General features: G+C 49.7%; 1 long non-coding RNA gene across 1 annotated transcript; it reads left to right on the top strand.

The window, feature by feature from the left end:
- The first annotated feature begins 23 nt into the window (after positions 1 to 23).
- On the top strand, positions 24 to 11894 carry LOC141576733 (uncharacterized). The gene is made up of 3 exons (XR_012505142.1): positions 24 to 3014; positions 10433 to 10585; positions 11343 to 11894. It is a non-coding gene; the product is annotated as an uncharacterized LOC141576733 (long non-coding RNA).
- The last annotated feature ends 814 nt before the right edge of the window (positions 11895 to 12708 follow it).

The following is a 12708-nucleotide window of genomic DNA, read 5'->3' as shown; positions in this document are numbered from 1 at the left end:
CCACTTAAGACACGCTGGCTTCGCGCGCCCCCTTCAGGTCCTCGAGGGCGGTGCAGTATACTCAGAACTCACTGTAGAACACATGACCCCTCCCAGCCAGGATGCTAAATCACTGGAAATCTCAGTGCCCTGGCCTCTTTGTTGATGGCACTGGCGATGCGCTCATCCAGCCATGCCTGCTCTCTTGCCTGGCACATGCCTCAGTCATTGGAATCCCGCCTGAATCAGATTCTGTTCTGGAGGAAGGACAGGTGCAGAAGAATCTCAAAATTCTAGACTTAGAAGATGATCAGGAACCCAAACTCAACTCTGTCAATTCCCTGGGGTCCCCTGAGGAGTGTGGTTTTCTCAGAACCATCTGCCCTGTGTCAGGAGCAGACCAAGCCTCAGGTAGCTTAGAGAGGCTATCATGCAGCACATGCTTTGGACGGTTCTCAGTTCTGACCTGCATGATCTTGAGACCCTTTTGTAACTCCTAACACTGTTTTCTCATACGTACAGTGACGGTTATTGACGACTGAGTTAATCCTCTTACAATGCTGAGGTGCTATTGTTCCTTGGAAAACAATATTTTGAAGGGATCAACTGTTTATCACTTCCCCCTAATTAAGTATGTTTTTAAAATTAGAAATGTTTCAGGGGGCACTCAGGTCCTCCTCTTGCACCAGTTCCTGGTGTTGGCAGTTTCTGCTCTGAGCTCCAGATCCTGATCCAGCCGGTGGTCTATGGTGATGCCAGTGTGTGCATGCTCTTCCTTGTGCACCGGTGTGGAAAGGAGACAGCCCTTCCCCTACATGAGGCTGCAACATTCTGACACTCAAAGCAGGCACAATGAAGAATCAGCTAGAGCCCCCGGTACCAGCTGTCCCAAGTAGAAACATCACCTACACCACAGTGTTCCTGTGCTCCTATCAGGCCTTCACTACTCCCAGCAGGCCATGCATGAGCAGTGTGACAGGTGACTGCCTGTCCCAGCACAGCATGGTGGTGATGATCCCACCTTATCTGTTTGTCTTTGGAGTGTCCCCACACCTCTCTGAGCTTCACTTTGCTCTTCTCACAGGCAGGGTTGTACAGGCATGAACCTCACAGTGTTATGATAGGTAGTCATGGTAGCTGCTCACCCAGTGGCAAGCTCTGCCGAGAAGGCTCCTGGGAGTGCTGTGTGTCTTCACACTTGTCCTTCACTCTCCCCAATGAAAACACTCTTTGCCTTATCCTTCCCTGGCCTGTGGCCTTTCTGTGTTTGCAAAAGAACATGGAAACAATCTGTTTGCAAAGAGGTTTTGAGGTTCTGTCCATCTGGTCCAGGAAATGCTGACTCTGCTAGATGTGCTGTTGGGTGGGCTCTCATGGGAGAGGCTTGAGCAGGACTTCCCTTGGCAATAAGCTGCCCCACCCAGGCCTTTCCATGATCCAGACTCCTGGGACCAGGGTGCAAATCCCCAGCTCCCCACTTGTCAACAATGTGACCTGGGCAACTTTCTCAAACCCAAGCTTTGTCCACCCAAATTCATCAGAGATGGGGGATAACAGGATGTCCTGCACAGAATGTCTGTGCAGATTAAGTGAGGTAGAACAGACAGAACAGTGGTGGGGCCTGGCCCATTGGTTGGCAGAAGGGAGCTCACCATGTGCAGCAATTTCCGCCGGTCACCCAGCAATCTGCCCAGAGGCTTAGCCACTCCATCACTATCATGTGTCTGAAGTCCACTTAACCACATGGGAGAGAAACAAACACATATTCTGAGTGTAGCTGCCACAGGGAAAAGTGTACCTGAGCGGGGAGTAATACCAGAGGGTGATCAGGATGGTGGAAGATGCCCCCTGAGGTTGAGCAGAGTGGAGCTGCCCTCCAGAGCCTGGGGTTAGTGAGGATGTGCTTGTAGAAATGCCTCTCTCCTTTAACCATCAATGCTAGGTCCTGCCGGTACTGAGTCCCACAATCGGTGTGCTGCTAGTGCCCTCAGCACAGAGAAAAACCCAGGGGTTCCCACAAGGCTTCTGCCATGTCCTCTGCTTCCTGAACTCCCATTCTGGTGACCCCACCTGGGATGCAGAGATGAGGTGAGGCAGGGGCTTGCGCTGTCAACACCACTGCTCTACCCTGGGAATCTGACACACAGTAGGTGCTCGGTAAGTCATTGTTGAATGAACAGCAATACTGGGCCAAGTTTCTGTGGGTGTCTGTGCCCCCAGATCAGGGACCCCTCAGGGCCCACCTCACAAGTGACATGAAAATAATAATGCCACCAGGAGCAATAACAGTTCCTCAGAATAAGTGGGCTTTTCCAAGCACTCTCCACCTGTTGCAAAGGCCTCCCAGCAGGGAAGTGGACTGTCAGGGGCAACACTGCACTCTCCACTGTAACAAGGAGAAAGCCAAGGGCCACAGAGAGGAGTGCCTTTCCAGTGTCACTGCTCACTTTCCCACCTTTTGGGATACTGGGAGGCTTTTCTACTACATTCTGGCTCTGAAGCACCAATACTGTTTGGACATGCCTCCCTCCCTGGAGCAGGGAACCACTAAGTGACCTGTCACTTGTCACCAAGCAGACAGGCTCATTTCAGCTCATTGTGCCACCTGCAGGTTGTACTAGTAGCAGGATCCTCTGGGAGACATCACACTCTCCCAACCTGAAAACAGGTGAACAGCTCACAGGTTTCCTGGAGAGGATGGTCACATGGCCTTGATCTGGCCAATCAGCATTTTCCATCCTCCCTGGCCACTGTGATTGGCTCAGGGCTGGGCACCAGCCCAATCAGGCTCCACGGAGGTCAGGCCTAGTTACTGGAATCCTGGGAGCAGAGAAGTTCTATTTCAGTTGGGAGTTGAGGGGTGATGATGTCAGCCTGTGGCAGTTGGTGACTATCTTGCTCTCATAAAGGCAGAGCCATGTGAAGATGACACCAGTGGCAGAGCCCAGAGGTGGGGAAGGATGACTTCTGCTGATGTCACTGAGCACCAGGTACAGCCCTGCCTGAAGCTATCTCCCTGTGGATGTCTCAGTTAGGTAAGTCATTCTCTCCTGCCCTGTTTGCTTCTTTAAGCCACTTTGGTTTTCTGTCACTGGTTTTAAGAAAAAGTTTGTCTATTCCTTCAAGCTGGCTAAATGGAGACCCTGGAACTGCAACAGTGTGGTGACAGGCAACAATGTGGCTAATAGACTCCAGAGGCCTCTGTTCAAAGAGGGAATTGTAAATGACAAGGGAGAGTACACATGGCCTCAGTGAACAGATTTGCTAGTGGTAGCTCGCAGTTCCTGGATATTAGAGTGCATGCACTCAGCCAAGTCTCAGCTCTGCTCTCACACCTGCTAACTCATACATCTCCTCTCCCACCTGCCCGGCCTAGGGGGGCTGGACACCCCCGGGCACCTGAAACAGCCCAGGGCTTTGTGTTGTAATTTACACAGGCTGCCCCCACTTCTGAGGGTGAGGTTGACTGGGTTCCAGTTTACAGAGAAAACAGACTAGACGGTCTCACTGGTGAGCTGTGGGGGTGGGACCCCAATCTACCATCTGACCTATGACTTCAGAGTGGACAGCCTCCCCACCCTCAGCCAGGATGCTTGCAAAGCCTAGGGGCTCAGGAGTCCTGCTCCCTCCAGCACCCCTCCTGGAGGTGAGAGTGGGGGGTGGCTCTTCCCTATACAACATTCACCACTGCAGGGGCACACGTGTGACCTCACAGTCTGTCATCCCTTCCTTATGACCTGGACCTCCTTGGCAGGGCATGAGAGGTGCCTTTATGTGTGAGAACTGCAGTTCATGGGTGCATACGTGGGCAGGTGCACCATGACTGAGAGGACAGCACCCCAATTTAAGCCCCCTCCATGCTCAGATGATTACATCCTGGAATTGAGGGGTTCCCAGGGGTCAGGTGGCCAATTCTGGCCTTAGGGGCAAATTCTTATCACCCAGGGGGCTAATTTTTAAATTAAATTACACATTTACAATTCAATAGTCAAGCCCCTTTCTCAGCAGCCTTGTAGCCTCTCAGCTTTTACCCCTCGCTGTGACCATGTTCTTAGCTTCAAATTGAGTGCCATTGTGGACATGAACATGTCCCTGTCATGTGTCACCTTCAGATTAAGGGGCCACCCAAAACTCCCCTCCCTTCCCCTTGTTGATACCTCCACACAGGGAGTAGGGCCCTTTCGATGCAATTGTGCAAATGTGTGAGCTAAGGGTTTAGAATGACCAGGCTAGGAGGGGTCTGCCCCACATGGCAGGGCAGGTGGGCTGGCAGGGGGTGATTGTTCACTTGTAAAACTCAGCTGGTGTCAGGCAGCGACAACAGACTGGCAGCCAAGGGCTCAGCTGGTGCAGAGTAAGCGGATTAAATGTGTTCACCCAGACGCCTCGGGGATGGCAGCCCCGGAGTAAGACTACAAGTGGGGAAGGTGGAGGGTCCCCAGTGCCTGGACCTCCACCTTCTAAAAATCAGGACTGAGATGTGGATTTGAAATCAGAACACTGGAGTTCAAAGCTTCCCCCACCACTCGGTCAATAATTCAAAGCAAATAAGCCTCAGTTTTCTCATGTGTAAAATCGGAACATTGAAGCCTCTCCCTCTGAGGGTGTGGAGGGAAGTAAATGCGGTGACAGCAGAGCACAGGAGCTGTCTGGGCTGAGCCTGCACACAGCCAGGCCGTTGTTGCTGCCATGACCACCGTCTTCCAGGGCAGGGTCTGCACACTCTCCCTGTGAAGGTCCAGACAGTAAACATTCTAGGCTTTGAGGGACCTACAGTCCCTGTCACAACTACCACTCTCTGCTGTTGGAGGGCAAAGGCAGCTCCTGCAGTAAGTAATCCAGGCTCGCACCCCCGCTTCCTGGGATAAATATTCCTGAGATACAATTGTCACATAACTTTGTTGGCTTTAGGTGTGCAGCATAATGACTTGTTACATGTGCATATTGTGAAATGATCACTGCATTAAGTTTACTTGACGTCTGTCATCACCCATAGTCACACACTATTTTCCTTGTGATCAGAAATTTTAAGAGGTTCTCTCTTAACAACTATCAAATGCACAGCGCAGTGTTGTTAACTACAGTCACCTTGCAGTACATTATGTCCCCAGGACTTGTTTATCTTCTAACTGGAAATTTGTACATTTTGATTATCTTCCCGAATTTCAATCACCCCCTGACTCACCTCTGGCAACCACCAACCTGATCTCTGTTTCTATGGGTTTCGGTTTATTTTGTAGATTCCACATATAAATGAGATCATAGGTATTTGTCTTTCTCTGTCTTATTTATTTCACTTAGCATAATACCCTGAAGGTCCATCCAAGTTGTCACAAATGGCAGGATTTCATTTTTTTAATGTCTGAATAAGATTCCATTATATATACATATATATGCATCACGTTTTCTGTATCCATTCATCTGTTGATGGACACAGGTTGTTTACATATCTTGGTTATTGTAAATAATGATACAGTGAACGTGAGGGTGCAGTTGTCTCATTGACATAGTGATTTCATTTCCTTTGGATATATTCCCAGCAGTGGACTTGCTGGATCATACGGAAGTTCTAATTTTAAATTTTGGGGGAGTCTTCTTACTCTTTTCCAGAGTGATGGCACCAATTTACATTCCCACCAACATTGCAGAAGTTTCCCTTTTCTTCACACCACCACCATCACTTGTTATCTCTTGTATTTTGATGACACCCACCCTGACAGGTGTGAGGGGATATCTCATTGTGGTTTTGATTTGCATTTCCCTGATGGTGAGTGATGTTGAGCACCTTTTCATGTACCTGTTAGACATCTGTGTGCCTTCTTTGGAAAAATGTCTATTCAGTTCCTCTGCCCACTTTTTAAATCAGATTGCTTGTTTTTTTGCTGTTGAATTGTAAGAGTTATTTATATGTTTTGGGTGTTAACCCCTTATCAGATACATAGTATGAAAGTACTTTCTCCCCTTCTGTCTGTTACCCTAACCTCTGCTTTCTGGATGACAGGGGTCCAGGCACTTGGGAATCTCTGCTTCTCACATGTTTCCAATGGTGGGTGGGTGATGGCTGTGTTCTGATAAAACTGTGCACAACCGTGGGTCACTACCCCTTCTTTTAGAAGGTGGGCTCTGAAGAGTGCAGTGTGGGCAGGGATGTTTCCCTGAAGTCATCATTTGGATGGTCATGTGCCCTGGAACTCACATCTTCTAGCCCGGATGTGATGGGGGAATTTGCAAAGGGAGGACCTTGCAGCTAAGAGACTGACCAGGTGTTTTTGTGTCTTGTTGGAAGCACCTGGAAAAAAAGTTGTGTGGAACAGGGACTCCTCCAGGTCACAAGGCTCAGTTCAGGCTTCTGGGATGCAGAGGCCTGCTCTGAGCCACTCACTGAGGAGGGAAGGGCCTCAGGCAGGAGGGAGGGGTTGCTAGATTTCACTTGCCCTGTTTGTCAAGTATCAGCTCTGGTGATGTGTGGCACATGGGCTTAGCTTTGGGCATGTAAGAGGAGAGGTTCCTGGGGAAGGGCTGGCTTTTTCCTCTGATTGAGGTCCTACTGTGTGCCAAGCACAGCAGTCCTCTGAGTCAGAGCTGGAAAGCCAGGCACAGAGAGGTCAGGGAGTTTCCATGTCACACAACATTAGGGGCATCATTAGGGTCTGATGCAGACCTGACGCCCAGCCTACATTCTCTCTCCTTTCCCAGGACCATCATGATCCCACATGTCAGCATCACCCAGAGAGGCCCAGGTATGGGCACTGGGACCTTTCCTGCCTAACATGCCAGGAGCCTTAAGAGGGAGGACAAGACACTTCCTGAGTCCATGATGCCCAGAGGCTGCTCTCAGCGAGAGGCCCAGCACACACTCTTGGATGAATCCTAGCTCTGTCCTGAGTCACTCTGTCCTCCCTGCCTCAGTCCTTCTGCCCACATGGGGCTGGAAACAGCAGCCACTTCACAAAGGTCTAAGGAATCTCCAGGATCCTGGAAGCAGCGCCCTCACACAGGGAGCATGGTGGGGTCAGCCTCCATTGTCTCCTTAACTTTTCCTCACCTCTTTGCTGGATGAGGAGTCCTAGCGGGGCCCTAGCTTGTCCCAATTCTCACCCCAGATCAGGGTCCAGCAGGGGGTGGTGTCCAGGCTGGACTCTGTCCTCTGCCCCTTCTGGGCACCCTCATTCCCTACACCTTGGCTGCCTGGACACTGTCTTCCAGGGGCCACTCTGCCTCCCACACCTACCTAGCATCCGCCCACCCTGGGTTACTCCATCGCCCTCTGGCCCGTGGACACACACCTACTCCGTGTTGAGTGGAAATGAGGTGACAGCCATGCTGGGCCTCCTGGACAGTCTGGGGGAGCCCGATATCCCCATCCTGCCCACCGCCCCAAGAGCCCAAGTTGGGGAGAGGGTGTGCCTCCATTCATACTCTGATTTGCTCAGATTCTTAGCACCTACTTTGCTGGGTGGATATGGGGGCAGAGGGATGATGTAAAAGCAGGAGACCTGGACAGCAGAGCATGAGAAGGGGGCTAGCCCAGGCTGGTCTCATAACCCCCTTAGCCTTGGCTTTCTCATCTTTAAAGTGGGACAGACTATTGTGAGGTGAGCAGGATCCTGACCCATAGCCAGGCACTGTCCTACACGCATAAGAGATCACTGACTCCTCATGAAAATCTGTGGGGCAGGGACAGGCGTAATCAACCATTTCTGCAGAAGAAGTAACTGAGGCACAGAGAGAACAGGGGAGGTGACCACCCCAGATTACAGAGCCCAGGCCATCTGGTTCCAGTGTCCAGGCTCATGGTCAGTGCCCACTCTGGGTTTCCTTCCTCCCTTCACCCTCCACTAGGACCCATGGCTGCAGCCTCATCTCAGTGTGATTGTTCATGGGGAGCAGGATGGGGGCTCTGAGGGCCCGTTTCTCTGAGCACTGCTTTCCCAGAAGGCTCAAGGGGTTGACTGTATTCACTATTGGACACCCAGGCCTGGGCCCAGGCCAGCCACACTGCAAGGCCTGAATCAATGATTGTTGAGTGAATACCTGGACCTCTGCATATACCTGCATGTTGCTCCCATTTCCTCATCTCCACAGCTGGCTACCCGGCCAACACCTTATGTCATCAGGCCTCTGCCAGGACAGTCAAGGGGACCAGAGCTGCTCATCTGGGGACAGGGAGCCTCAGGGGCCCTGTGTCTGTCCCAAGCATCTCCTGGGCCAATTCACAGGGAAGCCCAGCCAGCTTCCAGGAACAGCAATCAGGTCCCAATCCCAGGGGTGTATAGTAGGTCTTGAGGGGTGTTTCCTGAGACTGACTTTGTGTATGAAGGGGTCCTGGGGGTCAGGCTGCTTTCAACCTCCATTCCAGGCCCATACCCCTGCTGGCAGCATGGAGCTAGTCATAAAGTACACAGGCTGTGGGTTCAAGACTATAGCAGGGCTCTGCTCCCTCTCTGTGGCTCAGTGTCCTCATTTGTAACAGAGAACTAGTAACAGGGCAATGGGAGGGCTCACTGAGACCCTCCTCTGTGGCTTTGGTTGGACACTGCCCTCTCTCTGCTCAGTGCCCTTCTCTGTAATAGAGAACTAGTAACATTTTTCTTAGCCCCTTTTGGCCCCATTTTTCTGAGTCTCTTTCCACATTGAGCCCAGGGCTTTCACAGAGATCACAGACTTGGGAAGTAATCAGAGTGTGGTCTCAGCCCTAGTGGTCCCAACTGAGGCCAGAGGAACTTCAGGAGGGGTGGGAATCCAGAAGTGCTTCATGGAGGAGGTGAGATCTGAGCTGTGTCCCCAAGGATGAGCTGTCATCCAGCTGAGGCCTGGCACTGAGCAGGACCCATGTACATGGTGAATGAGGGTGTGAATGAATGAATGGGCACCCCTCTAACAGAGAGTGAGGGGGGAAGTCCCCCAGGCCAAAGCAGGAAACACAGGGCACCCTGGGGGAACAGAGGGCGGGGCTGCAGTGTGATGCCTGCCTCACCCTTTATGGGTGTCTTGCCCCCACTTTAGCCTGTGTTCTGGTGGATTGGGAGCCCTTGCCTCTCCTCTGCTCCAGGATCCTGCTCTTCATTCCCAGCAACACCCACCTGTGTCACCTCAGTGTCCCCAAGTGGACCTGGACCTGTCTTGTGGGAGATTGTGAAGAGGGATTTGGTGTGCAGCCCGACTGAAGTGGGAGGGAGAGGATAATAGGGACCTCCAGAGGGGATCATGGGCTGGGGGAAATCAGAGGGGTGGGGAAGGCAGAGACTCAGGGCTGAAGGATCCTGCTAGTGGTGGCTCCTTCTCAAGGGGCTTCACAGGGAGGAAGCATTCATGGGGTAAAGGCAGAGCTCAGTTTGGGGCTCGCTGACATGGAACATCTCATCACAGAGACGTCCAGAGGAGCTGGATATAGGGAACAAAGGTGCCACTGATGTCAGTGTCAGAGACTGAGACCCAGATGAAGTGGGGCGGTGGTGCAGGGTAAGGGGCTTGAGGATGTCAAGATGTTAATTCATTGGGGTCCTCAGGGTGGGGACATTCATGTTCATTTCACATGGTGCCTGACAGAGCTAGACTTAGGGAGCTCACTGAGTAGACACGTGCTGCCAACCTAGAGTCTCCTGTTTCCACATAAAGTCACTGGTGTGAAACCAGCTGGCACTCTTTAGAGTCATACACCCTCACACCTGGGCTCTCTGTGTGCCTAGAGCCCAGTGACACCTTACCTCCCACTCCCCACTGCAGGACCCTTTGCACACCTGCATTTCCACAAGCTATAAAACATCTTCTCTTGCTGTGTGTTTACCCTATGAAAACTCATTGCCCTAGGAAGAGAGGCCTCACATCCTGCCCTTATTAAAGTGGTAAAGACTGTTGTTCAGAGAAGCCCCTGTCAGATCTCACAACCAACCAGGTACCTGTGCAAGAATTGATCATGCAGCCCCCTCCTCCTTGTGTGCACAGCACCCTCCCAATAACAGACCCCACAAACTCAACCTTGGCCCTCGTGTAGGCACCTCTTGCCTGTGTGGCCTGATGTTGCCTATAGCAGTGTCCCTATTAAACTTTCCTAAACCCTTCTCAGATGCTGGTAATTCTTTACCAACCCAAGTAACTAGCCCGCCATTGTGCCCACAACACCTGAAACAGAATTGGCTAAATTATGCAGATTGATGATGCAGGTTAATTTGCTGTAAATGTGAAATCAATTGTTTACAAATAAAAGCAACATACATACTCACGGCAGGACTAAGAACTCACACAGATAACTAAGACCCTCCAAGCGCATCCCACTGTGGCCTCAGGGCCTTTGCGCTGGCTGCTCTTTCAGCCAGGATCTCTCTCTGCCTGCTTCTTAAACACCTCCAGGAATCTGCTCAATTTTCCTCCCTGACCTTATTTTTCTCCATGGAACATATCACCTCCGGACACTGTGCATATTTTACTTAATTTTCTCTGTGTCCCCCACCAGGCTGTCTGCTGCATGAGAATGGAGACCTGCCTGCTTCACTACCTGCTGTGCCCGGTATCTGGAACCCGCCCAACACACAGTAGGACGTCAGCGAATGTGTGAAGGGTGTGTGATCACTGTAGGCCACAGACAAAAGTCTTCCCAGCAGTGATGGTAAGAGTCATTCATTCTCTACTTACTGAGCCCTACTGTGCACTGGATACTGACCTGGGTGGGAGGCATGCAGTGGATGAGACACAGTGAGCACACACAGCATGTTAGGAGGGACACGTGCTCTGGAGAGCACACAGGGCTGGGGGAAGTCAGGAGTGCAGGAGTGGAGGAGAAGAGGGCGAGGTGGAGACAGTGGTGGCAGAAGAGACAGAGAGGTGGGGCCCAGGTCTTGCAGGGCTTGATGGCTCCTGTGAGGGCTTTTCCTCAGGGCAGCGGAACCATGGCTGGGCGTGGAGCAGGGGCCCGTGTCCTGAATGCTATGCAGGAAATGGAGAAGGTGTCTGCTGGGGAGATGTGCGTGGAGGAGGCTGTCCCTGTAGACTGTGCAGGCAGGGAAGGCTCCTCTGAGGGGCTGACATCTGAGCTGAGCCCTTGTATGGACCGTGTTTCCACCTTCTGTAGACTGGATGCTTTCGTCTGCCCTGCAGGCCTATGCAGGACACACCCTGTTCTCAGTCACCTGGACTTGGCCTCCTGCCTCCCTTGTGGGCCCTCCCACCCCAGAAGGAGTCCTTCTAGATCTAACGCACTACCTCCTCCACTGGACTTGGACTCACACTGAGCCACTGTCCACCTGCCCAACTCACTCAGAGTCAAGTCCAGACACTTGGGGGAGCCCCTACACCCTAGAGCCCATGAACTTACTCAAATGGCCAGTCCTCAGCCTGCTCACATGCCTCACCCTCCCCTCCTGCAGAAACCCTGTGACAGATCCTGTCCACAGCACCCTGCTTCTCCGATCCTGACCCCAGGCTTTCCCATGGTGTGTGACCCCGCATGGGGTGCAGTCCCGTCCTCCAGTCTGGTGAGTAGAAACTACCTTTTCTTTTTTCTTTTGTTAATATATTTATTTTTTAATTTTTATTTTATTGAGTTATAGTCAGTTTGCATTGTTGTGTCAATTTCCAGCATAGAGCATAATTTTGTCAATTGTGTTTACTCTTTCAAGAAACCATCTCTTGGCTTGATTTTTTCAAATGTTTCTAATATCTCTATTTTATTTATTTCCTCCCTGATCTTTATTATTTCCTTCCTTCTGCTTCCTTTTGTTATTTTTTGCTCTTCTTTTTCTAATTCTTTTAGGTGGTAAGTTTGATTGTTTATTGCAGTTTTTCCTCTTTTTTGAGGTAGACCTGATACTCTCGCTATAAACTTCCCTCTAAGCACTGCCTTTTCTGGATCCCATAGGTTCTGTGTGGTTGTGTTTTCATCATCATTTGTCTCACTGTGTTTTTTTATTTCTTCTTTGATTTCATCATCCACCCATTTTTTTTTAAAGCAGTATGTTGTTTAATCTCCATGCTGTCATTTATTTCTCCTTTATTTTTCTGTAGTTAATTTCTACTTTTATGGTATTGTGTTCAGAAAAAGTTGCTTCAAATATTTTCTATCTTCTTCAAATTGTTAATGCTTCTTTTGTGCCAAAGTATATGATCTATCCTAGAAAATGTGGTACGTGCGCTTGGGAAGAATGTATATTCTATTTTAGGGAAATATAATGTTCTGAAAATATTAACTAAGACAAATTGTTCTATTTTATCATTTAATTTCTATGTTGTCTTATTAAATTTATGTATGGAAGATCTGTCCAGTGATGTTAATGGATAGTTAAAGTCTTCTACCATGACTGTATTCCGATCAAATTTTCCCTTTTTATCTGTTATGTATTTAGGTGCTCCTATGTTGGGTTCATATATGTTAATGAGTGTAATATCTTCATCTATGACTCCTTTAATCATTATAAAATGTCCTTCTTAATCTTTCTTTATAATTTTTGTTTTAAAGTCTATTTTATTTGAAATCACTGTTGATATTCCTGCTTTCTTGTCATTTCCATTTTTGTGGAATATCTTTTTCAATCCTCTCACTTTCAATCTATGTGTGTCCTTCTCCCTAACGTGGGTCTCTTGTATACAGTGTATTGTAGATACTTGCTTTATTATCCACTCTGCACTCTATATCCTTTGATTAAAGCATTTAGTCCATTGACATTTATAATAATTATTGATAGATATGTGTTTATTATATTTTGAACTTTGTTTTGCAGTTGATTTTGTATTTCC

This window comes from Camelus bactrianus, unplaced genomic scaffold (genome assembly GCF_048773025.1).
Source record: "Camelus bactrianus isolate YW-2024 breed Bactrian camel unplaced genomic scaffold, ASM4877302v1 HiC_scaffold_27, whole genome shotgun sequence".
Taxonomy (NCBI): Eukaryota; Metazoa; Chordata; class Mammalia; order Artiodactyla; family Camelidae; genus Camelus; species Camelus bactrianus.
The sequence above is the reverse complement of the archived record's forward strand: the minus strand, read 5'-3'. Positions and strand labels throughout refer to the sequence as shown.